The sequence below is a fragment of the Triticum aestivum genome, chromosome 6A (assembly GCF_018294505.1).
Source record: "Triticum aestivum cultivar Chinese Spring chromosome 6A, IWGSC CS RefSeq v2.1, whole genome shotgun sequence".
In the NCBI taxonomy this organism is placed as follows: domain Eukaryota; kingdom Viridiplantae; phylum Streptophyta; class Magnoliopsida; order Poales; family Poaceae; genus Triticum; species Triticum aestivum.
The window spans coordinates 588,371,214-588,382,319 of record NC_057809.1 but is presented as its reverse complement, the minus strand read 5'-3'; the positions used below and the strand labels follow the sequence as shown (position 1 = coordinate 588,382,319).

Below are 11,106 nucleotides of genomic sequence, written 5' to 3'. Positions count from 1 at the left end.
GGTAGTTGGTACATAAACCGCAAACAATGTTGTCCGCCTATCATCTTCTAAAAAAACAAAAAATATATGATGTCTGCGTGTCTCAAACGAGTAGGTAATGCTTAAATGCACCAATTGAGTGTTTTGCCTCGGATTACAATGAACAAATGCCCAAAAACATCAAGAGGGATGATTGTTGTTACAAACCGACAATTCCAAAGAGTATTAGCGAACAATCATTATAAAAATAGATGATTCTTAAATCAATGAAAGCCTACATTTTTACAATCATGACATGTGGGAATAACCCTCTCTCGTCATCCTCTCCCTCCTCCGGCGCATCGCCGCCGAGCCATGGCCTCCCCCGACCCGAACCACCGCCGCGCCATGGCAAGCCCACCGTCCTCTGTCCACACCAATCCCCCGTCCCCTCTCTCCAACCTCCGCTCACCGTCTCTATTTCCATCCTGTTCACAGGCGGTTCGGCCGTCGCCAGATCTGCGCCCAGGCCGGACGAACAACGGCCGGCCGACGCCCCCCGGCGCAGGATCTTCGTAAAGGTGACGCCTTTATCCCCCTAATCGCTCACATCCTCTAGGTTTCATCGCCATAAATCCATCTCTAGACGATTTCACTGTGGATCTGTGGTTCTGGGGCCCTTTTTCTTTCGATCCGGGGCCTCAATCTCTTATTCGTTCGTAAAGATAGGATTTTTATCTGCTGCGGGTTGACATCTGGCTGGCCGCCGCTTCCCCCATGGCTAGTTCGTCCTAGGATGGGTTAGATCTCACTGCGAGGCTGCCCCTCTGGCAAAATTTCAACTACGTGTGTGCCCCCCCCCCCCCCCCCCCCCCCTCCTTCGATCTCTGCTATTCTGCATAGTGGCTACGGTGCTTTCGTGTACTAGCTAGGATCGACATGATGGGTTCTAATTTTTACTACTCCCTCTGTAACTTAATCTAAGATGTTTTTTGCAGTTCAATTTAAACTGCAAAAACGTCTCACATTAAGCTACGGAGGTATCATTATACAACATGGATGATATGGATCAGCAGGAGTGTGTCTAAACTGAAAGTTTGCACTAGGCACTCATGTGTCGCCTATTTTCAGTTTATAAAAACATAGAAGTCTCTGTGAAAGCATCTGGGTCACAAAATAATCCCTCCATCCCAAAATATAAGATCTTATTACATCCAATATGTGAGTATATAGGACGTAATAAGATCTTATATTATGGGACAGTGGGAGTAGAATATATTTCTCAAAAGGCCTCTCTGGAAAAAAGCAGATCATTAAAACCTTAGCAGGTTCCCAGCCCATGCAAAAGTTGTAGGACAGCCAAGATATTGGCTGGTAGAGAAGCATCAGATTGATCACAATAAACTCTGCTTCCCAGTGCTAAAATGTTGCAGATAATAGACACTAATTTTTAACTTGCAAGCAAAATTGTTAAAACAAAATAACACAATCAAATGAAGAAAGGTTTCTAGGAAAATCATGAAATATCCTGTAGTTATTGCCAACTAGTGCTTGCACATGATTTATTTTAAATCTGACCTTAAACATTTAACATGCAGGAAAGCGAAGTATCAGGTATATGCAGTGTGATGAGTTAGATGAGCTGCCTTGCAGCAGAAAGCAGAGACCATGTGCCTCATGTTGTGAATAGGCAATACAGCCGACTATTCAGTATTACTGAGTAAAAGGTAAACACTACAGCGACCAAGTCCTTTTTTGGTTATTATTCCGACAAAATACCAGCCTTTGTTGTTCTATGGGATAAGCCTATTAAATTTATGGAAAAGCTGAAGTGCAATCTAAATGCAATTGTTGTGACAATTAAACTGTTGTATGATGCAGGAGTGTGCAATTATAGTCCTAATCATGCACTTTGTATAACATAATTAACGTTTCAGAACTCTAATGCCATGCTAATGATGCAGGATGCATTGACCCTTGATTGTATTGGATGTTGTTGATTTGGTGGAGGTTGTTTTTTATCAGCCACAGAAGGGTATATATATAACCACAAATGGTATGCCTAAGATGCTCAACATTGCTATTGTCCAAGATTTTCAACATTCTGATTGCAGTACTTCTGGTTTTATGGAATCTTGGATAGGATAGTTTGAAAATTGTAGTAATGAACATCTCTGGCACCCTGGTTGCACTTGCTAACAAAGTAAACTCAATGATAAACTAAGCTACAAGTGTGAATCTTAAGATGTAGTAGGATGTTTTCGCAGTTTAAATCAAACTGCGAAAAGTCTTCATATTTGTGTATAGAGGTAGTATCTAGTAATATCCGCTCATAGAAGCATGGTACTCAAGTCACACATCATATATGGTACAAATGCATTAGTTGGTTTATTTGAGTTTTATCATTTAGAACAAATAAGACCTAGAAGCGTTCTATACTGAAATCTATTTTTTGTTATGAACTGAAATCAACATAATCCATGTACCACATGTAATTCAACATCTATTGAACTAGGATTATGAGTACTGATCTGCTATGATTTCGAGGCCTGAATTTAACTATGCGGGTTCCATTTGCAGGGCTGACCTAATGATTTGGGCTGGCAAATAGGGATGCTTCTTTCCAAAGTGATGAAAGAGGGATGCCGTACCAGATGAGTCTTCAGTTTCCAATATGTAGTAGCAATTGCTACAAGGTGAGCAGATCTTTCAAGTTTGATGCAGGTCTACCCTCTCCCCCTTTATTCGGTGACCCTACTGACTAGCCATGATTTCTGTCTGCTTCATTTACAGAGCTGGCTGAGATAATGATTTGGGTTGGCAACTATGAATGGTTTCCTCAAAAGAGGATGGAGAGGACTGCCAGGATATGCACATATCAGACAAGTCCTCAGTTTTTTTGTAAGTAAACAATTGCAGTATTTGTTAAGCTGCTATAGCAGCTAGATGAATAAGGAGCAGTTTATATCACCAGTAGCACCGATGTACTATTTTGTGAAGTTCTTTCTTGTTTTTTACCACCTCTGTACATAAATATAAGACTCCAAGTCTCTAAAACGTCTTATGTTTATGCACAGAGGGAGTACTTTCAGTGTTGAAGAATTGATTGTGTAATGAACTAGTGATAACATGGATATTTATGTTATGTAGCACTCCCAATTAGGTATGGTGGTATTAGTAATGCCTAAGAAGGTGGCACAATGGTATTATGCAATGCTTTGTAATATTTACGGGAAATGGATTTTCTAGAAGAGTAGGTGTGCTTTGATGCTGGTTGTCATGGCTGCATATTAGGGTCCTGTTTGTTTGGGCTTTTGCAGCTTTTCCACTTTGCCAAAAAAGTGAAAAAAAACTCCTAAATAGCTGCTTTTTGCTTTGGCTTTTGGCTTATACCATCATATAAACATATTGATTCATAAGCCAAAAGCTGAAGCAGAAAGCCCCTATCTAGGAGCTTTTGTAGCTTTTTTTGCCAAAGTCAAAACAGGGCCTAGTTCTTGGACAAATTACTAAGGAAACTACATCAGATTAAACAAGCAGGGTTTCTTTCGATTGTAGGAGCCTGAAAACGTAGGAATAAGCATCACGAAGGATTGAAATGCCATGTATCATGAATTCCTACAGGATTTCAAAATATAGCAATTTTTGGAGTTGCATTTAAATGGTGCATAGGAAATTAACACAGCAATTTAGAGGATTTAGTAGAGAGAGATTGAGTTTAAGTGCATTTTGGACTACTCAAAGGAAAAATTAATTGATGATTGAGCTCATGTTGACATTCCCATGGTATGAGGAGCATTGGAATTTATTAGTCCTATGATCCCAAGGGCTTTCATAGGAAAAATCCCTTACGATTCAATTCTTCCAATATTCCTATGGAAGTCCTACAATCCAAAAACGCCTCTAGTTACAGATAAAGTTGTGTTTTTATACGTATGGTTGTTACTAAATGTTTAAGCGCAATTTTCCAGTATTTGTTCTATTTACTTTATATATACTGATCTGAAAATTGACCTCTTTACCTTACATATACATGTCTACATCTATAATAATATTCAAATCCCAGAGTTCTAATTTTTCTTGTTCGGTTTTAAAATAGGAGGAACTGCGAGCTCAAGGCACTAGGACTATTGAAGTTACTAAATGCAGTAGCGTCCAACATATTCGTTGACATCAAACACCCTGAAGTTATGTGCAATGTTCCACACCTCAACAAGGTTTGTTGTCTGCTTCTGGATTTCGAGGTGATATCAAAGCTTCGAGGAATAACCCCTACAAAAGAACTGGTGAGTCTGATGGTTGAGGCTGACTCTGTCTCTCTAACCATCTATATGCCGTTTTGATAGTTTAACCACTCTTTACTCTTTTTTATTGTTTCCAATACAAACTTTCTGTAAGACTGTAACCCAACATCAATCATTTGTCAATTTTGATCGAAGTATCCAACATTAATTTTGAAATATTTTTTCAAGCAGCACTACTTTTGTCCTCCGTCCTAAATTACTTGTCTTAGATTTGTCTAGATACGGATGTATCTAGATATGTTTTTTTAGGAACATGTATCTAGATACGTTTAGTCTTAGATACGTCTGTATGTAGACAAATCTGATCTAAGACAAGTAATTTGGGACCGTGGGAGTCTTAAGTTAGTCCTTTGTTCAGTTCCATCATTAGTTGCAATGGCTGCTACCTAAGCATGTTATGCATGTTACTCGTTTGACATGGGATATCTGACTGTTTAAGAGATGATGTGTTGCCACTTGTTTTTGGTAGGTCTATGAACACGGCCATAAGAAGAAGATGAGCTGCCCTGCAATGGCACATTTGAACTAGCAAGCCACACTACTCTAAGCAATTCTTCTCATACCGTGTGCTTTTAATTGTTGGGTAGGGACTGGACAGGGAAGGTATGACACAGTTTATTTTCTGTTTTACATCGAATCCTCAAATATGATCATGACTCCTTTAATTTAAAGAACTATCATGCACTTTGTAGAAAATTATGTGTAATAACAAAAAACTTTACATTGAATTCCTCAATATTATCATGATTTCTGTGATTTAAAGAACTATCATACCCCAGAAACTCTTATGTAATAACAAAAACTGCTGTGAGTTGCAATGTATGACAGAAGTCAATGTTTCAGAACATTGTGCAAATTTAGAGATCTAACATGCACTCTGCATAGAACTATATGTAATACTGCATGAAAAACTTGAACACCACCCATATCTTTGATGATTGTTGCTCATTTTAGTACTATATATGCAATACTGCACGAAAAACTTGACAGCATCCAGATCCTTAATGATTGTTGCTCATTTAAGTACTATATATGCAATACTGCATGAAAAACTTGACAGCATCCAGATCCTTAATGATTGTTGCTCATTTAAGTACTATATATGCAATACTGCATGAAAAACTTGACAGCATCCAGATCCTTAATGATTGTTGCTCATTTAAGTACTATATATGCAATACTGTATGAAAAACTTGACAGCATCCAGATCCTTAATGATTGTTGCTCATTTAAGTACTATATATGCAATACTGTATGAAAACTTGACAGCATCCAGATCCTTAATGATTGTTGCTCATTTAAGTACTATATATGCAATACTGTATGAAAAACTTGACAGCATCCAGATCCTTAATGATTGTTGCTCATTTAAGTACTATATATGCAATACTGTATGAAAAACTTGACAGCATCCAGATCATTAATGATTGTTGCTCATTTAAGTACTATATATGCAATACTGTATGAAAAACTTGACAGCATCCAGATCATTAATGATTGTTGCTCATTTAAGTACTATATATGCAATACTGTATGAAAAACTTGACAGCATCCAGATCCTTAATGATTGTTGCTCATTTAAGTACTATATATGCAATACTGTATGAAAAACTTGACAGCATCCAGATCCTTAATGATTGTTGCTCATTTAAGTACTATATATGCAATACTGTATGAAAAACTTGACAGCATCCAGATCCTTAATGATTGTTGCTCATTTAAGTACTATATATGCAATACTGTATGAAAAACTTGACAGCATCCAGATCCTTAATGATTGTTGCTCATTTAAGTACTATATATGCAATACTGTATGAAAAACTTGACAGCATCCAGATCCTTAATGATTGTTGCTCATTTAAGTACTATATATGCAATACTGTATGAAAAACTTGACAGCATCCAGATCCTTAATGATTGTTGCTCATTTAAGTACTATATATGCAATACTGTATGAAAAACTTGACAGCATCCAGATCCTTAATGATTGTTGCTCATTTAAGTACTATGCAATACTGTACGAAAAACTTGAGACCACAACCTATATCCTTGACGATTGCTGTAGATACAAGTTCTGTTGGTCGATTCTTTGTTTAAATGACCGTTATGGCTGAAGGAGCCCCCCGCAAAACACCATTTCCAATTTGATCAGTTTCTGATTGCATCATCATGGCAATTGTGAGAAACTTGCTTTACTTACCGGTCACTTGTTCTTCTTTGCAGGGCCAGAGCTTTGTGCTTTATTCTTGCTGCTGTCCTTGCCATTCTTGCTGTTGTCCTTGCCATTCTTTTTATTGCGCCGGGCCTCGTTGCGATCACGGATTGCCTTCTTCGCAGCAGCAGCATCCCGGCGCAACTTCTCAGGTTCGCGGTTCTCCTTCTCCTCGCGGGCATGGGTGGCGTGATGTCCCGCCACGACGTCTCTGTTAAAGTAGCCGTTAAAGTAGCCAGGGTTTTGCCCGGGCCGCCCGCGGGGAGGGCGACACGAGCGGAGTTGTTACATCACATGCACTGACATGGACTTCATTATATGACTGAACTGTCTCCTCGGCGTCCACTCTGGCCATCTAGCGGTCGTCACGCGCGCGACACCAGATAAATATTCCTGAAAAATGACCAGATAAATATTCCTGATGGAGTACAATTGGTTAGGGTCATTTTTCCTCTGTGTAAATTTTTTTTAGAGTCTTTGTGTAATTTCTTTAATATATTAATTTTGGTTTTCTTGTGTGTCATGCAGACTACTTTTGTAGAAAAAGGTCAAACAACACAATTTGTTACGTATGATAGTGTGTAAGTTACTGATTAGTCATACTCTTTTTACTTACAATATGTGAAATTATTCAAGATTTCAAGATTTGTTCTCCATGTTTCATCTGCCAATTTCACAGGAGGCAGCAACCGAATTGGAAATCTTGGAAGGATGGTTGTTTAATCTATAGAGAGATCCCACTTTGCCTTATGGCCTGGAAAGTCTGGGCAGTTCTCAGTTAAGAGCTTTTATGTTATCATGCATACGCACCTTCCAACTATCCAACCTGCAAGTGGCTTTGGCAGAGCAGATGCACTATGAAAATTAAAGTTTTTGGCTGGCTCCTTTTCTTTGACAGGCTCAACACGAAGGATATGTTGGTCAGACGGCATTGGCGGTCCCCTTTGGATGATAACATATGTGTCATCTGTAATGCTTATGTCTATGAAGATAGAGCACATCTTTTCTTTGAATGTAACTTCAGTTGCAGGGTTTGGAATTACTTGCAAATTGATTGGAGACATGGCTCTAGTATCCAGGAGTGTATCTCCCAAGCAAGGAAAAGATTTGGACACCCATTCTTCTTTGAAGTGATGCTCACGACTGCTTGGAATATTTGGATTCTGAGGAATGGAAGAACCTTCAGGGGGATAAGGGCTACTTTTGCAGCATGGAGATGTAATTTTGTACATGATATCCTTCAGGGGGATAGTTTTAGGCATAGGCTTGTTGATTGGGTTAATTCCCTCACGTAAAGTAAGTTTTCTCTCTAACTTAGTTTAGGCTTGTAACCTTTGAACCCCTGTGTACAGTTTTGCTTGTTTGTTTGTTGCAATAAAGGACCGTGGGTTTTTTACCATACAGTAAATATTCAAAAAAAATACGTGAAATTATCGCGCGACTCTTCTAATCAGGACATGTTAGAATTTTCTTTTGTCGGGGTTTCTCATGGTCGATTGGTTCACCTCCATTTACTTATGCTTGACTTTCTTTAATTCTACTATTTCTTTTTGGGCTATTACTATTATTGAACATTTGAACCACATTATTTTGTGGAATATAACCTCTACAATTATGTTTAAAATTTTACCGCAGCAACGCGCGGGGTATCATCTAGTTGCCCCAAAACACGGTTGTGATATATGTAACCGAATAGGGAATTTAATAAACTATACAGTTGACAACATGAGAGGGAGGGGTGGGGGTGAGAAACTAATTTCTCTCACCTTTAGCTTATCTTTTGAATCTTAGCAATAAAGGCAACAATGTGATATGATCTTTTCATGGTGGATGCTCGAAAATCGCCCAAATTAACCTTTTCATGGGTGATGTACAAGAGCCATGGACGTGGTGCCTTCAATGTGGTGGTTTTGTGCAATTAACTCCGGTCTCCATCCCAACTGACGAGTCCGAGATAGATAAGAGACGGAAAGACCATCTCAATGATGATGTGTCGCCATCGGTTAAGCACCGCCTCCGTACCCTATCTACTAGCCGCAGCTCCCTGTCATTGGTCGTAGGAGTGGCGTGTAGAGGGGTTGCAAACATGGAAAAGACATGCATTCATCCTCTATCGGAATTTTGATTTCCAAATATGATCGGTATCTAAGAAACAAATATAAAAATGTGGCACTCAACAATTATGTGTAACAAGAGTGAATATATCAGGGGAGATTATTTTGCCGTGGTCGAGCTAACTACAGAATCATGTTGATTTGATCATGGACGATGTATGGGAAGCAACCAAAACGGCGGGCGTGATAGCTCCATCATGCTACCTTCACCCTTGTGCACTACCTCCTTGTTTGAGCCAATATCGTACATGTGCAAGCATTTGTCGAATTCGCTCATCCAGTACAAAGTGTTGGGACGCAAACTGAACTTGTTTGTCGGACACCATGTTGCGCTTGTGCTTCTAACACTTGCAAGTATTGCTCGAGCGCCTATATGACCCCCTTTCCACAGGCGCGCTGACTTCTTCATGGTGCTTGGATGGGTGGCCCGCATTAGGTGGCAACGGAGGCGGTGATGACCGGCACTGTCGCCGCCCGGGCGGCTAGAGTTACCGACTGCTTGGGTACCCTCCCTGCCTAGGCCTGGAGTGGCCAGATCTGCCAGGGTGCTAGTTGATACCCCCTTCGATAGTGCATGTCGATAGTTGGTCGATGATGCGTGCCTCAGGGGTCGATGTAGGGACGGGGTGTTTCCTTCCACCCGGGATAGGGTCTCCCTCTTCGTGGTCTGGTTCTTCTTTGTCGGGAAACCATGTTAGTGATTTTGACCACCTTCTGTCTTCGTATCGTGGTTGGTCTCAAGGGTTTTAGGTGGGACACTACAAGAAATTTGTTAATACGTGACGGTAACAGTCCGTCATGGAACAGGAGAAAACCGTCACGGGTGCCCACCCATGACGGGGTCGATGTCCGTCATGTATATCGCGTCATAATTTGACATCATGCTGCCCATGACGGATTTTCACTGTCATGGATTTGCCCCAGGCCCGCCCAAGGCCCAAACCATGACGGAACAATCCGTCATGGACTAACGCCACATAGGATTTTTAATTGACCAACTGCGATGACGTGGCTACCTACGTGGACACTTGTTTCTGTCACAGAAATCGTCATGGATTTAGGGGCAATATAAATTTAGTTCTGCCATTAGCCTATTTCATTCGGCCCAATTTTCACCAAGTACATTTTTAAGCAGAATGAGTTCCACAAATCATAATGCAAACTATGGCCCAAGACAAAGTATTTTCAAAGTTTCATACATACATATATGAATCAATATGCAATCATCCGCAGGTATTTACAATATAGAAGTTTACAAGATCCTTCAGGAAATGGTAATTTTACAATATAGGTTGACAAAATATCACTCAACAAAGTTAGGAAACAGTACAATCCAGCTCACACAAAGAGAACAATTAAACTACTGAAGTTATTATTCATCTTGTCGTCGGCCCTCCTGATGGACACTATGCATATGTCATGTTGATTGTTATTGGCACCACCAAGTAGCCCACTATGCAATCATACCTAGCATATTTACAAGACCATTCGATATGTTAGATATAAATAAATAGAAGAGAATTGTAACAAATGTAAAAACTGAATAACATAATATCTGCTACGTATAAGTTTCATGTAGATCTGTATTAATTATCATGTGTAATGATACTTGACAGCAAAAGAAGGCATGTACCTGTATGTTCAAGAGAAAGATACGCAATTTTCAATTGTTTAGTTTGGTAAAAATAGAGACCTGTACGTTTAGGAGAACGATATGGAATTGTTAAACAAATAAAAAATTATAGATAACGGACACTAGAGCATGCATCAATGCTTTGAACTGGGAGAAAATTCCTTATTTGACACTATCTTAAAATCTGCTTCCTTATTTGACACTGGAAAAGTCTTTCTTCCCTATTTGACACAAGTTCTAAATTTTATTACTTATATGACATTTCCATCCATTTTAAGCCTAAATAACACCTGAAAAGACTCTTTTGTCCCTCATGTGGTATGTGTGTGGGGACAATAGCGCACACACACAGCATCAGTGCGAGGGCAGGAGCACACACGCAGCAACACATACACATGCACCAACACACACGCAACAACACACACGCGCGCGTGTGCACACACACACACACACACACACACACACACACATACGCAGCAACACACATGCACACACACACACACACGCAGCAACACACGCACGCAGCACACACACAGTAGCAGCACACACGCAGGCAGCACATAGGCACGCAACAGCACACACACACGCACGTACACACGCAGAAGCAAACACACATGCACATACACACATGCAGCAGCAGCACACATGTGCGCGTGCACCCACACACGCACCAACACACACGCGCACACACACACACATACCGCATGAGGGGCAAACTCGTCTTTTCAGGTGTCATTTAGACTTAAAATGGACGGAAGTGTCATATAGGGAATAAAATTTAGGACTAGTGTCAAATAAGAAAGAAAAACTTTTCCAGTGTCAAATAAGGAGCTAGATTTTAAGACAGTGTCAAATAAGGAATTTTCTCTTGAACTGGACACTTTC

At 40.0% G+C, this 11,106-nt stretch overlaps 1 long non-coding RNA gene across 4 annotated transcripts; it reads left to right on the top strand.

The window, feature by feature from the left end:
- Nucleotides 1-241: 241 nt before the first annotated feature.
- LOC123128739 (uncharacterized) lies at nucleotides 242-7,873 on the top strand. Of its 4 annotated transcripts, none has more exons than XR_006463411.1 (11): nucleotides 242-539; nucleotides 1,557-1,685; nucleotides 1,923-2,014; nucleotides 2,539-2,654; nucleotides 2,752-2,859; nucleotides 4,058-4,244; nucleotides 4,732-4,865; nucleotides 6,486-6,626; nucleotides 7,003-7,055; nucleotides 7,154-7,251; nucleotides 7,373-7,873. It is a non-coding gene; the product is annotated as an uncharacterized lncRNA (long non-coding RNA). The 4 variants fall into 4 exon arrangements; XR_006463409.1 differs by having other exon boundaries at nucleotides 6,486-6,909; XR_006463410.1 differs by having other exon boundaries at nucleotides 7,154-7,873.
- Nucleotides 7,874-11,106: the final 3,233 nt, after the last annotated feature.